Raw genomic sequence first — 14758 nt, 5'->3', positions numbered from 1 at the left:
GCATTGCAGGAAGGACACAGATAAAAACAATAAAAATATATTTTATTTAAACTAAGTGTCGAATGCCATGATGTCGCCAAAGACCTCGGTGAAGAATCCTAGTTTTTTACAATACATCCACCACCATTAAATTTTTTTTGCATACCCCAGTTGGGAATCACTGATTTAGGGGCATACCAATTATCAGATGAAAAAATTTTGGCATAAATTTTTATTTTGGGTCAAAATAAGTACCAGTTGTAAAACTTGATAATTGTAATTACTTTATATATAAAGCAAATTTTTCTTAATAATCAACAAAGCCCATGTAAAGTTAAGCTATTTATTTTCAGTTTCAAAAATCAATTTATTAAAAGTCTTTTTTCCCCTACTTATACAATTTTTTTTAAAACTTAAAAATATTATATAGATGGGTTGGTTATGGACAGGAAACAGAATTGATCTGGGTATCTAGTCTTGAGTTATGTGAATAACAACAAGTACTATATGTGTTGAGAATATCACGTGTTATTAACTAACTCATTTATTGAAGGAATTTGTGACACATGATATTCGTGTGATTACTGGAATAACTGGAAACTAGACACCCTGGTTGCGTAAACCCATTTATTAGAAAATAAGTCGATGGCCTACCAATTTGCCTTTGAGAGATCTTTTTCTCGGGACAATAATTTCGTCAGTGGCGTGCCGTCATTGGAAGCGCCGATTCCACCTTTCAATGACCTTCCCTTGAATTTTATAAAATATAAATTTTCATATTTTAACGTACTTTGAATTAATTAAAATTAATATTTTATTATAACTGCATTATGTATCTTTTACAAATTTCTATACTACATGTGAAAAAAAACGATAAGATTGCTATTGTATATTCGAATAATTCGGTGGCGGAAGGAATGTCGAAACCGGGTCAGTCTCCAATCAGCCAGATTATATAGGCATTAGCACATGCGGTTTACAGAGCACCAACCTCACCCGGTTTAGCTGGTAGAAGCGACACACTCGTAAAGAGTACAGCTTTATATCCCGGAGCGTTGTGGGCTGTTATCCGCCTGCCTGTCAACTTCCAAGCAGCCAGATTATAGGCATTGGCGCATGCGCTTTACGTAGCACAAACGTCACGGTTTAGCTGGTAGAAGCGACACACGCGTAAAGAGTACGCGACTTTATATCCCGGAGCTATTGTGGGCTGTTAGCCGCCTGCTAGATATTCGGCCACCCTCAGCGCCGGATCCAATAGGTGCGAGGCCCGATTGAATTTTTTTTGCGAGGCCCCTCAAACTTTAGATAACAAAATTAATTAACTGTTAATTTACATATTGAAATATGTTGGGTTTTTTTTAATAATAATATACCTAGATATTTATTTTTGTAACATGTACTATTTTTAAATATATAAATTTTGACGTGATGCGGGGCCCCTTCAAACGCGGGGCCCGATTGGCACCAATCGCTCCAATCGCCTAAAATCCGGCCCTGGCCACCCTCGCCCGATTATGTGAATCACGAGCAGACTAGATCAACGGCGAGCAACCCGCGGGTCAGCTACGGCTGGCGAAAAGTTTCTATCCGGCCCGCGAGATCTTTAATAGATTATTAAATTGGAAAAATAACTAATTAATAGTTATTTTTCCAATTCTTTGTAATTTTCGAAAACGATAAGAGAAATAAATGTAGTAATTAACTTTTTATTTATTTATTTCATATTTGCAGACTAAAAAAATTACAAGTCACAAGAAGGCGTCAATTAACTACTACGGCGCGGAAAAAAACGTAAAATTTATTCTGGCCCATGTTATAAAAAGGGTTGCCCACCCTAGACTAGATTTATAACAACCCAACCGATAGGAGTTTACTGGCACGTTTTTATGATAGTTCTGTATAGTTGACAGGAGTTTAAAAAAACTCCATTAAAATATTTGATATATTTATTCTGCGTTTATTTTGCTCTCCCATCTTATATTACTTACGGATTTCAATGTTAAACCGGTGATATTACGATTTAGTATGTCCCATCTGTAAGGGGATGCAGAAAAAACGTGTACAATTCTAGTACAGTGTTAAAAATTAACTGTTACTTTGGCAGCATCATTTACAACCAAATTTAATGAATGAGACATACAATGGTACAAAAAAAAGCTCTAGAATTTATTTTCCTTAAATTTACGATTTATATATCCGTTGTCATAAAAATTTGTCTTTCCACTGTTTTCCCAAGACTACAGATATTCAGGTACAAAGTAACTGGTTTCGACTTATTTCTACTTAAGAAGTGACTAAATAATTAAGAGATTAGGGAATGGGGACATAAATAAAACCCTGTTGAAAGAGCCAGAATTTTACTTCAACAAAAGCTTAACAGAACCAATCACTCGCTCAGTACAGTGGGAAACTGATTTCCGTGTACACCTGGTATTAAAACGAATTAGTTAGAAAACGAATGACTATTAAGTTTAACATAGTTAGATTTTTACAGCTACGGTGAGAAACGTTTAAAATTTACAACAGCCCTGTGGCGTCCTTTGAGATATACTAGTGATGCGACAAAAGAGGCATTTGACATTGACCGGTATCGGCACCCTCGGGATTTGGCACGCACACACTCACTACACACCTACCTGGACCGTCACTAGTTCCATCCATTAGCTACTCGTATCAAGATATTTCACTAAGTGGATTGTTTTAAGATTTAAAAAGTAAAGAATATTTTATGTTATTTTTATGTACGTTTCTTTACAAAGCTATATTTTAATTATAATTTTCTTTAAAAGTATATTAATACAATCGAACAATACATTGTACCAGGTATGTATATCCATCGCACATTTTATTTCACCGAGTAAGTTTTTATAATTTATTTTTAATTTTAGCCCTTATATCGTGGCTAGCGATTCAGAATGTAATTGTGATATTAAAAATACATTTAGAGAAGTCTACAGTTTTTACTGGCTTATCGAACAAATGAATACGAATGGACCCTAGACCAGTGATTCGTAACAGGGGGCCGCGGTCCCTGGGGGTCCATAAGAAGTTTGCCGGGGCCGCCAAATTATGCAAAATTTTCTTCAGAATATAATAAAAAGAAAATTGATGTATAATCCGAATATCGTATTGAAAAGTGAAATAAGAAAGATAAAGTTTTCCTATTTAGTTTTTATTTATTTATTTTGTATTTCTTCCTACATACAACTTTGTTAGTACAGAAGAAATAAATGTAAATATGCTACTTACACCGCAGTATTTACTTCTTTTATTCCAAAGCAATTTTAAGAAACTATTAATGCTTGGAATTTTAAAAATAATTAGGAAAAATAGTAGGCTTTGAAAATTTAAGTATTTTTGCAAAAGTTATGCAAAATCCTTACGACAAGTGGGCGTTTTAGTTTTAGTTTTGTTTTAGCATCGACATTGGATCGATTTATCGACATGTTTCTTATTTTATTTTCTGTTAAAAATTAATGAGTTTTCATGTTTAATTGTGAAGTTTGAATGTTATTTAAATAGATAATGAAATAATAAAGTTATGATTTACATTTATTATATAAAAAATAAAGCAATAATAAAAAAAATCAATTTATTATAGATAAATTATCAAATTATCAAATATAAATTATTATTAAAAAATGGGGGTCACAAAAAATTATGAAATATTTGGTGGACCGCGAGTATAAAAAGGTTAAGAACCACTGCCCTAGACCATCACTGACGAGCAATTAACTGATTGCCCCTGGAAGTCGGCTTCTTACAGGAACACAGCTTCCGTCATCAAATGTCACGGCACGCCACTGAATTTCGTCTATAAGTCCAGTATTTTGTTTCCGAAAGATAAGTTCTTTATAACGGGTCGTGACTCCGAGGCCAGCTTCGATTCCTTAAAATCTCGCGTCGAAAGGAAAAGAACTTTCAGTTGGAGGCGGTTTGAAGTGAAATCGATGCAGTGGCGTGCCGTCATTGGAAGCGATGGAAGCGCCGATTCCACCTTCCAATGACCTTCCCTTGTATTTTATAAAATATAAATTTTCATATTTTAACGTACTTTGCATTAATTAAAATTAATGTTTTATTATAACTGCATTATGTATCTTTTACAAATTTCTATACTACAATGTGAAAAAAACGATAAGATTGCTATTGTATATTCGAATGATTCGGTGGCGGAAGAAGTGTCGAAACCGGGTCAATTTCCAATCAGCCAGATTATATAGGCATTGTCACATGCGGTTTACAGAGCACCAACCTCACCCGGTTTAGCTGGTAGAAGCGACACACGCATAAAGAGTCCGACTTTATATCCCGGAGCGGTTGTGGGCTGTTAGCCGCCTGCTAGATATTCGGCCACCCTCGCCCGATTATGTGAATCATGAGCAGACTAGATCAACGGCGGACAACCCCCGGCCCGCGGGCCAGCTACGGCTCGCGAAAAGTTTCTCTCCGGCCCGCGAGATCTTTAATGGATTATTCAGTAGCGCCGCTAGCTGTTTGAGCGCCCGTGTGCAATACCGATTATGCCGCCCCTATTTAAATACAACTACCTACGCTGAGCTTGCCAGCAATACCAATTTGCCGCCCCCTGGACGTGCCGCCCGCGTGCGGTGCACACCTTGCACGCCCGCTTACGGCGGGCCTGGGATTATTAAATTGGAAAAATAACTAATTAATAGTTATTGTATAATAGTTATTTTTCCAATTCTTTGTAATTTTCGAAAACGATAAGAGAAATAAATGTAGTAATTAACTTTTTATTTATTTATTTCATATTTGCAGACTAAAAAAATTACGAGTCACAAGAAAGCGTCAATTAACTACTACGGCCCGCGGAAAAAAAACGTAAAATTTATTCTGGCCCACGTTATAAAAAAGGTTGCCCACTGTAGACTAGATTTATAATTTAACCCAACCGATAGGAATTTACTGGCACGTTTTTATGATAGTTCTGTATAGTTGACAGGAGTTTTAAAAAAATCCATTAAAATATTTGATACATTTATTCCGCATTTATTCCGCTCTCCCATCTTATATTACTTATGGATTTCATTGTTAAACCGGTGATATTACGATTTAGTATGTCCCATCTGTAAGGGGATGCAGAAAAAAACGTATACAATTCTAGTACAGTGATAAAAAATTAACTGTTACTTTGGCTGCATCATTTACAACCAAATTTAATGAATGAGACGTACAATGGTACAAAAAAAGCTCTAGAATTTATTTTCCTTAAATTTACGATTTATGTATCGGTTGTCATAAAAATTTCTTTCCACTTCTTTCCCAAGACTACAGATATTCGAGTACAAAGTAACCGGTTTCGACTTATTTCTATTTAAGAAGTAGTTAAATAATTAAGCGATTAGGGAATTAGAAACATAAATAAAACCCTGATGAAAGAGCCGAAATTTTACTTAAACAGAAGCTTAACCGAACCAATCTCTTGCCGAGTACAGTGGGGTCTGATCTCTTCGTAATATTAGATGTAATAAAGACAGAAATTTCTCCAGTTCAATGAGAGTGACCGAAAAGTTGTAAATTTTGGAAATTTCCGTGAACACTCGATCCTAAAACGAATTAGTTAGAAAACGAACGACGGACAATCTGTTAAGTTTAACATAGCTGTAAAAATCTAAATATGGTGAGAAACGTTTAAAATCTACAACAACCCCGTCGCGTCCTTTGATATATACTAGTGACGCGACAAAAGAGGCATTTGACATTGACCGGTATCGGCACCCTCGGGATTTGGCACGGACACACCTACCTGGACCGTCCTTCATTAGCCACTCGTAGGGAGCTACAGTATTTCACCAAGTAGATTGTTTTAAGATTTAAAAAGTAAAGAATATTTTGTTATTTTTATGTACGTTTCTTCACAAAGTTATATTTAATTATAAGTTTCATTAAAATTGAAGAATTTTTTGTACTAGGTATGTATATTAATCACACATTTTGTTTTACCAAGTAAGTTTTTCTGATAATTTTAATTTTAGCCCTTATATCGTGGCTAGTGATTCAAAAATTTATTTAAAAAAAGTTTTGGCTCAAGACCATATAATGAAAAAGAAAACATTATTAAAAGAGAAAGACCGATGCCTAAATTAAATATAAATACGTCAACAAAAAAAATTTCGACATTTTGACGATAAAATTTATGACGAATGACGATTCTTCCGTAAAATTGAAGCAATTTGGAAATTAAAGATGAATAGAATTTAACATTAGGTAGACAATATAAAATAAATATTGAAAATTATAACGAGATAATTACGATTAATAGATATATCTAAATTAATAGATGTTTTATGTTTTTTCTCAAAGCGAGAATTGGCATTTAGAGGGCATAGGAAATTTATTGAATCTAATAACGGAGGTAATTATATTGAACTTTTTTATTTATTAAGTACGTCAGATAATCTATTAAAAAATACATTTAAAGAAGTATACGGTTTTTACTGGCTTATCGAACAAACGAATACGAACGGGCCCTGACGCGCAATTAATTGATTGCCCCTGAAAGTCGGCTTCTTACAGAAACACAGCTTCCCTTTTTTTTTTTTTATTTTTGGTTTAAAGCCCTTTACCACTCAAAGAGAGTATAAAAAGGCCCCGAACACAGCTTCCCTATCATCAAATGTCACGGCACGCCACTGAATCGATGGCTAGCAGGGAATTCTTCCAACAGAATGGATCTTCGCTGCCACAGAAACTTTTAGAAATAAGAGCGGATCTTGGTAGAACCCGTGTCCTTAGAACACGGGAAAGATCGAAATCGATATTGAATTCGATACCATACAGACACTGACAGGGAATGTTTACTGAACTTTGGGAGTTTCGCCCGTAACTCAGAGAAGAGTGTTTTCTTTCTTGGCATAAAGATTTTGTAATTACAGTCTCGTGACGTTTTTATGAGATAAGATATTTTATTTCGTCGCTTTCTACGATCTTCGGAGTAAAAGTTCGAATCCAAGTTCGACAATTTCTAATAATTCTGGAATGTGAGCTTGAAACCACTTGAATCATTTGCATTCAGATAATGCACAAAATTACTTTCAAGAACTTATGCTGGAGCATCCAGGCAAATGATTAAAATAGACACTATTAATTAAAAGAGTGGATATGCGTTTCGGGTATTATTACCCCTTATCGGTCCTTTCCTTGACAAATATCTGGTAATATAAAATTATGGTATAAATTATACTTCAAAAATGCCTTTTTAATGCCTTACATAAATATGAAATATATTATACATTTAAAAACTAACTACTTGGAAAACGAGTGTGACCAGTGGACAATTAAAGTTAAAATAAATAAAAATAATCATTTGAATTTAAAAAAGGAAACATAAATCAACAAAGAAATTTAAACCAAAATTTAAGTTAATAACAATAAATAGAGACATCGCGCGACTTTGTCGTATTGCAATGAAATTGGAAATGATCCTTGCACCTGTTAGGCGATGCCGTTTATTTAATTTTTGCCTTCCCCTCCCAAAAATATTTTATTAAGTGAGCTCAATCGCGTAAGGAAGCATGGAAATTGACCTGACCCCATTGTATCTAGAAAACAAAATAATGGATTCCCATTTTTTATTACATTTTTGGATTCTTCATCGCAACTGATGAAAAATGGCAAGAGTTTATCAAAATTTGGAGGCTTCGCTAACGCTCCGCTTGAATAAAATTACATGCTAAAAGTGAAATCTAAAAACTTAGTGAAATTGAAAGCACTTCTCTACAAACTAACAAGATAGTTACGCAGTGTAAACGTACAGTACGTGTACTTTCATAAACCTGGGCTAGGTGGCACTTAAATATGATTCAAAAACTCCCTATAGTTGCAGAAACGGTTATCAAACCTTCAGCTAAAATGACGCTTTATTAATAAGCGCCATTTTTAAAAAGAGGAGTGTCCTGCGGGGTCAGACCAAACACTACCATGCAACCGAACTAATGTTTAAATTCGGGTGACACATTCTTCGCTCGAGGTATGCGAAGGTGAAGAAGTTATAGAACTTGTTTGTGACATTTCTATCGACGTTCTTGAGGAAAAGAAAGTAACATTGATATAAAACTTCGCTTGTAACATAATATCGGTCTGACTCGAAAGAGAAAATACTTTCTCGGAGGGAGATGTAGCTTGGAATCTTGTGGATTTAGCTGCATCCCTTCCAAAATGGAAGAGAAACCCATTTTCTTTATAATTTACGGGCTATCGTTCGAGGAAGTGTAACCAAACACTTCGGGGAGAGTCGATCCTCATCGGAATGGAGGGGTGTCCATCTCCTCTGGGATCAAAATTTGGCCGCTAACAACAGGGCGGGGCCAATCGGAAAGGGAGAAGAGGCGACACCAATTCGGACCCGAATTTTGGGAAATAATTCTATCAAACACGTGTCCTTAAGAACAGGGGTTTCTCCTTACCCGGTTGTGAACGAACCCGGACTTTTTTTTCCAAAAGCTCCAGTCTTCTCCCACTCAGGAGACCAATATCTTCCAGCCCGAGCGCCAATATCGACGAAGGACCCGCTGCGAAAATCGTCCCTACATGTTCGAAAATGACACTACTTCTAACTGATTTCGTGTCTTCCGGGGGTCGTCTTACTTTTTTACACTCGTTTTCCTCGAATCGAGAAGGAAAGACCACCCTGCTTCGGCAGCGTGTACAAATCAGGTGTCCGGCCATACATTGATAAATAGTCGGGCTCATCAGGTCCCATTCTAAAGGCTAGAAAGATTTAACAACCCGACAGTCGCCGCTAATCATACATTTTCAACACGATTTATAAGAAAATCAGGAAGCATCGAAAAATAGTAAGGATCACTTAACGTTAGCCGATCCTCACGAAAGGAGAACTTCTCCCCTGGGGACCGTCCATAAATTACGTAAGGTATTTTGGAGTGGGTGGGGGTCAAGGATTTCTTACAATTTCTTACTCAGGGGTAGGGGTAATAGATCTCGTCTTACGTAATATTCTTATTTTTATTTTTTAATCTCGTTGAGTGGTGGAGTTTTGAATTTGACTTTAATTTAGTGGTTTCTATTAAGAATGCTCGTTGTAATAACGTCATCTCGTGTGATGTACAGGGACAAGCCTCTACTAATTTGAGGTGGAAAGACTATATTTTAAGTTAAATAAATTAAAAATATGATTAAGAATTGTGTAAGCTCGCCGAAATGGAGGGGGGGGAGTTTTATTCTCAACCGTCGGGATGCTAAGGGCTATACGTATGTGGGTGGCGGTTTTCAGGAGGCAGAAAAAACAAGCGTTTCACAAAGAAACCGTTTATTTTAGTCGAAGGTGCTTAAATGAGTGATTGACAATGTCCCGGATGTCGTTGTCCTTCCGGTTGGAGGTCTGTAGGAGTTTTCGTTTTTTCGGTGAGGGAGCCCCAGGGCGATGACGAGATGGAGTTCGTGAAGAGAGGAAACACAAAAAATAAGAGGGTTGAAGCACAATAAAAAAATTGAAGAGAACGACGATCACGGCGGAAGTATTTTAGCGAGGAAGCCTTCTCTGTCCTTGAAGTCGAGGTTTTATTTGTCTTTCGAGATCGAACTGTTGCTAATTGGGCAGATTTTTCTTCAGTGCTTTCTAATTGGTCTCCCACTTGTCTCCAGGTGTAAATGGAGCTTCGTATAAGTCGCGGGAAAGGTTGGCTAGAGATGGTTTACTCGACACCGTCTTTTAGACTTCGATCGCGTTTAATCTTTGACTATGACACCTGCGCTCATTTTGATATATAAATATATATTTTTTTTCTAGTTTTGGTTTGCTTTCTAAACTGCGTCTTAAATTTTTAATATTTTCCTTTCTAAATTTTCTTAACATAAAATTTTGTTTTTCCCGTTACTCTTTATGAGCGTCGACGTCAAAGTCCGGTGTCGCCGACTATACATTTATATAATTTATTATCTTGGGGTTTAATTTAACAAATTTGTACATATCCCTTTTGGAGAGAGGCTATTTTCGGGCCTCACAATTGCAGCCCAACAACGTGACGACGTTACAATAAATAATTGCTCTTTAAATTTACATTGTGTGCGGCGGTGACAGAACATTGTGCTTGCTTTTAATATATACCGGTATACATATACGTACAATATATAGATGGATGCAGTGGCTCGCTCACTCAAGATTTAATCTTGGGGAGTTCAGTTGAACAAATAAAAAGCTTTTTAATGCGAATTCAATAAAATTTCCACCTAATGTGACCGCTAATTTACAAATAGTATAGTGTGGGAACGCCGGGAAGTAGGACGAAGTCGTACTGTGATCACCGACAGCGAATAGTAAGCAATGATTAACAAACACACTTTGTTAATTTACAAAAACTATACATTTATTCGCTACGCTACAGGGTTCTTTTACACTGGATCCCAACGTGTAGGCGGTGAAATTACAAAGTCCAGAATACATAAACTAAAACTACTAATATTACAAGGGGTCCTTATCTATCTTAAACCTACTTACAGACTATAAGAATGGAAGAAAGAGAGAATATAGGTACAGAAAAAAGGGGAAGGTGGAAATACCCGGGATTTTTGCTCTGAGTGCTCCGTGACGTTGGGCGGGGTTACTGATGTCTCTTATCATCTGTTTCGGTAGGTACTGTACCTCTCGTTCACTGTGTCGATAATACACTCAAATCCGTCCAATAAGATTGGCAGTTCATCAGGAAGTTCTTTGTCTACTTTAACACTAGATCTTCTCCGTCTCGACCTCACTCGTCGAGCTTCAACCTCTCTCCTATGTCGTTCCGACTTACAAACCGTGCTCCACGATCTTTCTCGTCGAGAGCCGAGATCCCTTCTGTCTTTCTTTCTTCTTTTCCTCTCCTCTCTGTTTTTTATTACTTTGTTTTTAACAACGCTGTTTTTCATCGGAGGCATCACTCCCCATCAGGTGGTAAAACAATTAGATAGTAAAGTGATTAAGAAGGAAGTCTTTTTTTTTTTTTTTTTTTTTTTTTGTCAACAGGAAAGAGAGAGAAACAAAAGAAATCTTAAACCTAACTTAAATTTATAAATTTATAAAATACAAAATATGCATTAATATGGCCAACGGCCACAGTACTTCCTTTTTTTCGGCGAACAGGTCGGCAAGACCCACCCCACTGTCGCGGATGGCTAAAATTTAATGATATCCCGACTTGTCGGGATTGGGTACGTATTGGTCAGGTCGAGTGGAGGAAGCGTATGGGTTCGTCGATAAGGTTAAGGCGATATTCGAATAAACGGAACCATGGTGAAAACAAACAACGATTTATTTAGACAGACAAACAAAATACAGAGAATCGCTCTACTCTAGCGCGTCCGGTTCCTAACCGCGGGGGAGAGAGAGAGTTTACAAATTTCGGGGTTATACATCTTCCTAAGATGTATCGGCTGTAATCGTAGGAGTAATCGCATGGATAAGCAGGAGGATCGGTCGTTCTCCGGTCGTTGAGGTTGGCAGGAGGATCGGTCGTGGCGGCTCGTCTTCGGCGGGCTTCGGAGTCCTCGGGGTTCGGCCCTCGATTCTCGATTCGGATCAGACGGGACGTGAGTCTTATTCGGACCTTCAGCGACCCCGTTATCAGCCTTTTCCCCCCTTATATACTACAGGTCACGTTATCCTCGATCACCAATTGCGATAGTTGGTGAATCGCTGATGATTCGATCTTCGTGACTAAGAGTTTGGATCCGGAGAGAAAGGAAGTGCTTTCCGGCGGCGGAAGGCTAAACATCCTTTGAATTTCGACCTTTTCTACAATTTCCCACGAGGGGGTTTGAACAAAAAAAAAAAAAAAAAAAAAAAAAAAAAAAAAAAAGATTTTGGGCCGGGTTAAACCCGGTCCTCACAATAGAACTTTATGACACTATACAATATAAATTCTAAATAAACCAGCAACGAGTTGCTCAGCCCGGTAACGTTTAAAATTTTGGCGGTGCCATCTGTTACGATATTTTATTTAAAAACTTGTTATATTTTTAACTATTATAAATGGCAGAGAGCTTAATTTTGAAAATAGGAATGAGTTTTATTTAAAAAAAAAAAATGTAAATGCTAATAACGAGTCCGACCATACTGGAGATAGACACGACCCCATTATCTCCCCACCCTCTCGACCTTTAACAACCAAAACTGAATAGCATCAATCCCCTAATAAACAAACCTCCCTGCGAAATTTCAGAAATTTTCGACAAAAAAAAGAGGAGTTATTAATTAAGCTTCGGAGAGTGAACATACAAACAAACACACACGTAGAGGTCATTTTTTGACTGATTGCCATACTTTCCCTCTGTTATATATAACAGTCGGAAAAGTAAAAACACAAAGATAACAAGCGAATTAGAATTTATTAGAATATTCTTCTACGAAATTTACTTATTCTAACAGTTTCTACACAACAATAGCATCTGCGTGGGTCGTTTTACCCAACCTAACAGGGGATCATTTCACCCTAAAATGTAAAATTTAGTAAATGTTCATCACATGTAGATTAGGCCTAGCTGCTTTACAAACACGGTAAATTATAAACAGGTGTGTGTATAAAGACAATATAAAGCAATTTTCATCCTTATGACTATCGAAATATTGTAACACAAGTTCAAGTGGATTTGCCTTAGATCTGCATGTACTGTACAAATACACTTTTTCCTAGTACCTTTAGCAACGGCGCTAACACAGCGCTTTCATATATTAAATTCTTAACGCCAGCTCAATAGACAATAGACACTTACTATACTTAAATCATAGATTGCAGTGCCATTAAATTAGAAAAACAGTAGAGTTGTGTTGGAGGGTGGCTATCACGTGGTCTTAACTATTTGTTTACGCGTGTTACATCTAAACAGTTGTAACTAGACACTTGATCACTTATTTGCATTAACAAGCGTTCGGGCAGGGATCATTCCTCTACTTATAAAAAGTAACAAGAACAGTAGTTAGCTTGCCATTATGATAAAGAGTTAACAAATCTTCAAATGAATAGTCATTGCAATGGTTTAGACACCTCCTCTTTACAGGAAGTAAGCGGGCAAATAACTGACCAAGTGTCCGGTTACAACTGTTTAGATGTAACATCTGGGGGATATGCGTAAACAAATAGTTAAAACCAGGTGATAGTCACCCTCCAATACATAAATTATTAAAAATCGGAGATTCATTCCGGACGAAGACAGACATTATGTCGAACAGTAATTTAAAACAGATTTGTACGTAATCGTCTACCTGAATACTACTACGTAGGAAAAACAAGCAGGACATTAGGAGTTAAAAAATATTTAGGCGCAGTCAAATACATATAACATCAGCAGCCGCCACACATTGTAATCATGCTGGTTGCGAGATCTCACTTAGATTTAAATTCTCAAAAAAGAAGAAAATAGTATTATTAATTGAAGAGCATTTTTTAATATAATTTATATTACCGAATATTAGTTAAAGAAAGGACCGATGAGGGGTAATAATACCCGAAACACGTATCCACTCCTTTAATTAATGGAGTCTATTTTAATCATTTGCCTTGATGTTCCTGCATGGACAAGATCTTTAAAAGCAATTTTGTGTTTGATCTGAACAATCTTACATAGAATAATAATATAACAAATTACCAATATCTTGTTTACAAAAGTTTGCAATGGGAGTTGTAAGCGATGGATGATTCGGAATTCTTGCAGTCGAGGAAGAATTTATACAATAATGATTTAAATGATTAAATTGATGAAAGTCCCAATATCAATAAACAGCAGGTCGGAATTGGAATTCGGTGTCATATTAAACGTCAGCTGGACTCCAATTACCACTGGAAAAAAATTTGACCAATGGGGAAGTGTGGATGAGGAACCGAAACCAATCGGGATGTCTGATCGAGAGACCAACCTTTTAAAAGGCTGGTGCGAGGATACGAAGTTCCTTTTCCGCTCGTGCGCTCTCTCTGAATCAGTTCCTGCTTCTATCACTTCCGTCCGACAGCAGTGTTTCCCGATAACTGTGATTGTAGATCCGCCAGACCCGAATTAACGTCGCATCGCTTGGTCCATCTTACGCGAGTTACCAGAGGTCCAGAGAAGTGCGGATAACCAGGCTTCAATCGAAGAGATCAACCACTGCTTACCTTAGAATTTGGGAAATCTTGTAAGTAAAATTCCACTCAAATAAACGGTTTTTATACGCAACTGAGCCTGTCCGAATACCACAGATATAGGTTTTAGTAGTGTCTTACCTCTGTACATCATTCTTTTCTTACCTCTTCTAACAATAGAGTCGTGCCAGTCATGTATCTGTGTTTAGGGGAAAATTTTTGACTTGAAATAACGTGACTTCTGGTCCAAACCGGAAGTTCGTATATAGTTAATCGGGCTCCTGCAGTTGCCTTCCATATCTGATTCGGCTTTCGTTTATTTAATACCGTTCTCGAGATTCAGGAAGGACCGACATCGGACGATGGTGGGAATTTATAGGTATACAATATTACCTATATATTCCCTGGTCACTCAGCTGCGTTTTAAGTATTTGGTGAGAGGCCCACCATTTTCCCAAAATTTTGGTTATTCATAACCAAAATTTTATATGTATTCATAATCAGAATAGGTAATATATATATTACTTACTTATTCATAATAATCATTATGAATATATATATTCTCGAATTATTGTTAACATTATACAGTGGTGCCTCATATAACGTACAGTACTTAATCCGTTCCAGGTGCACGTCCGTTAAGTGAAACGTCCGTTATACGAAACGCATTTTCCCATAGAAATACATGTTAAAACATCTAA

Source organism: Centruroides vittatus, unplaced genomic scaffold, assembly GCF_030686945.1.
Source record: "Centruroides vittatus isolate TY-2023 unplaced genomic scaffold, ASM3068694v2 contig_10, whole genome shotgun sequence".
Classification (NCBI taxonomy): Eukaryota; Metazoa; Arthropoda; class Arachnida; order Scorpiones; family Buthidae; genus Centruroides; species Centruroides vittatus.
This window is presented reverse-complemented; position numbering follows the sequence as displayed.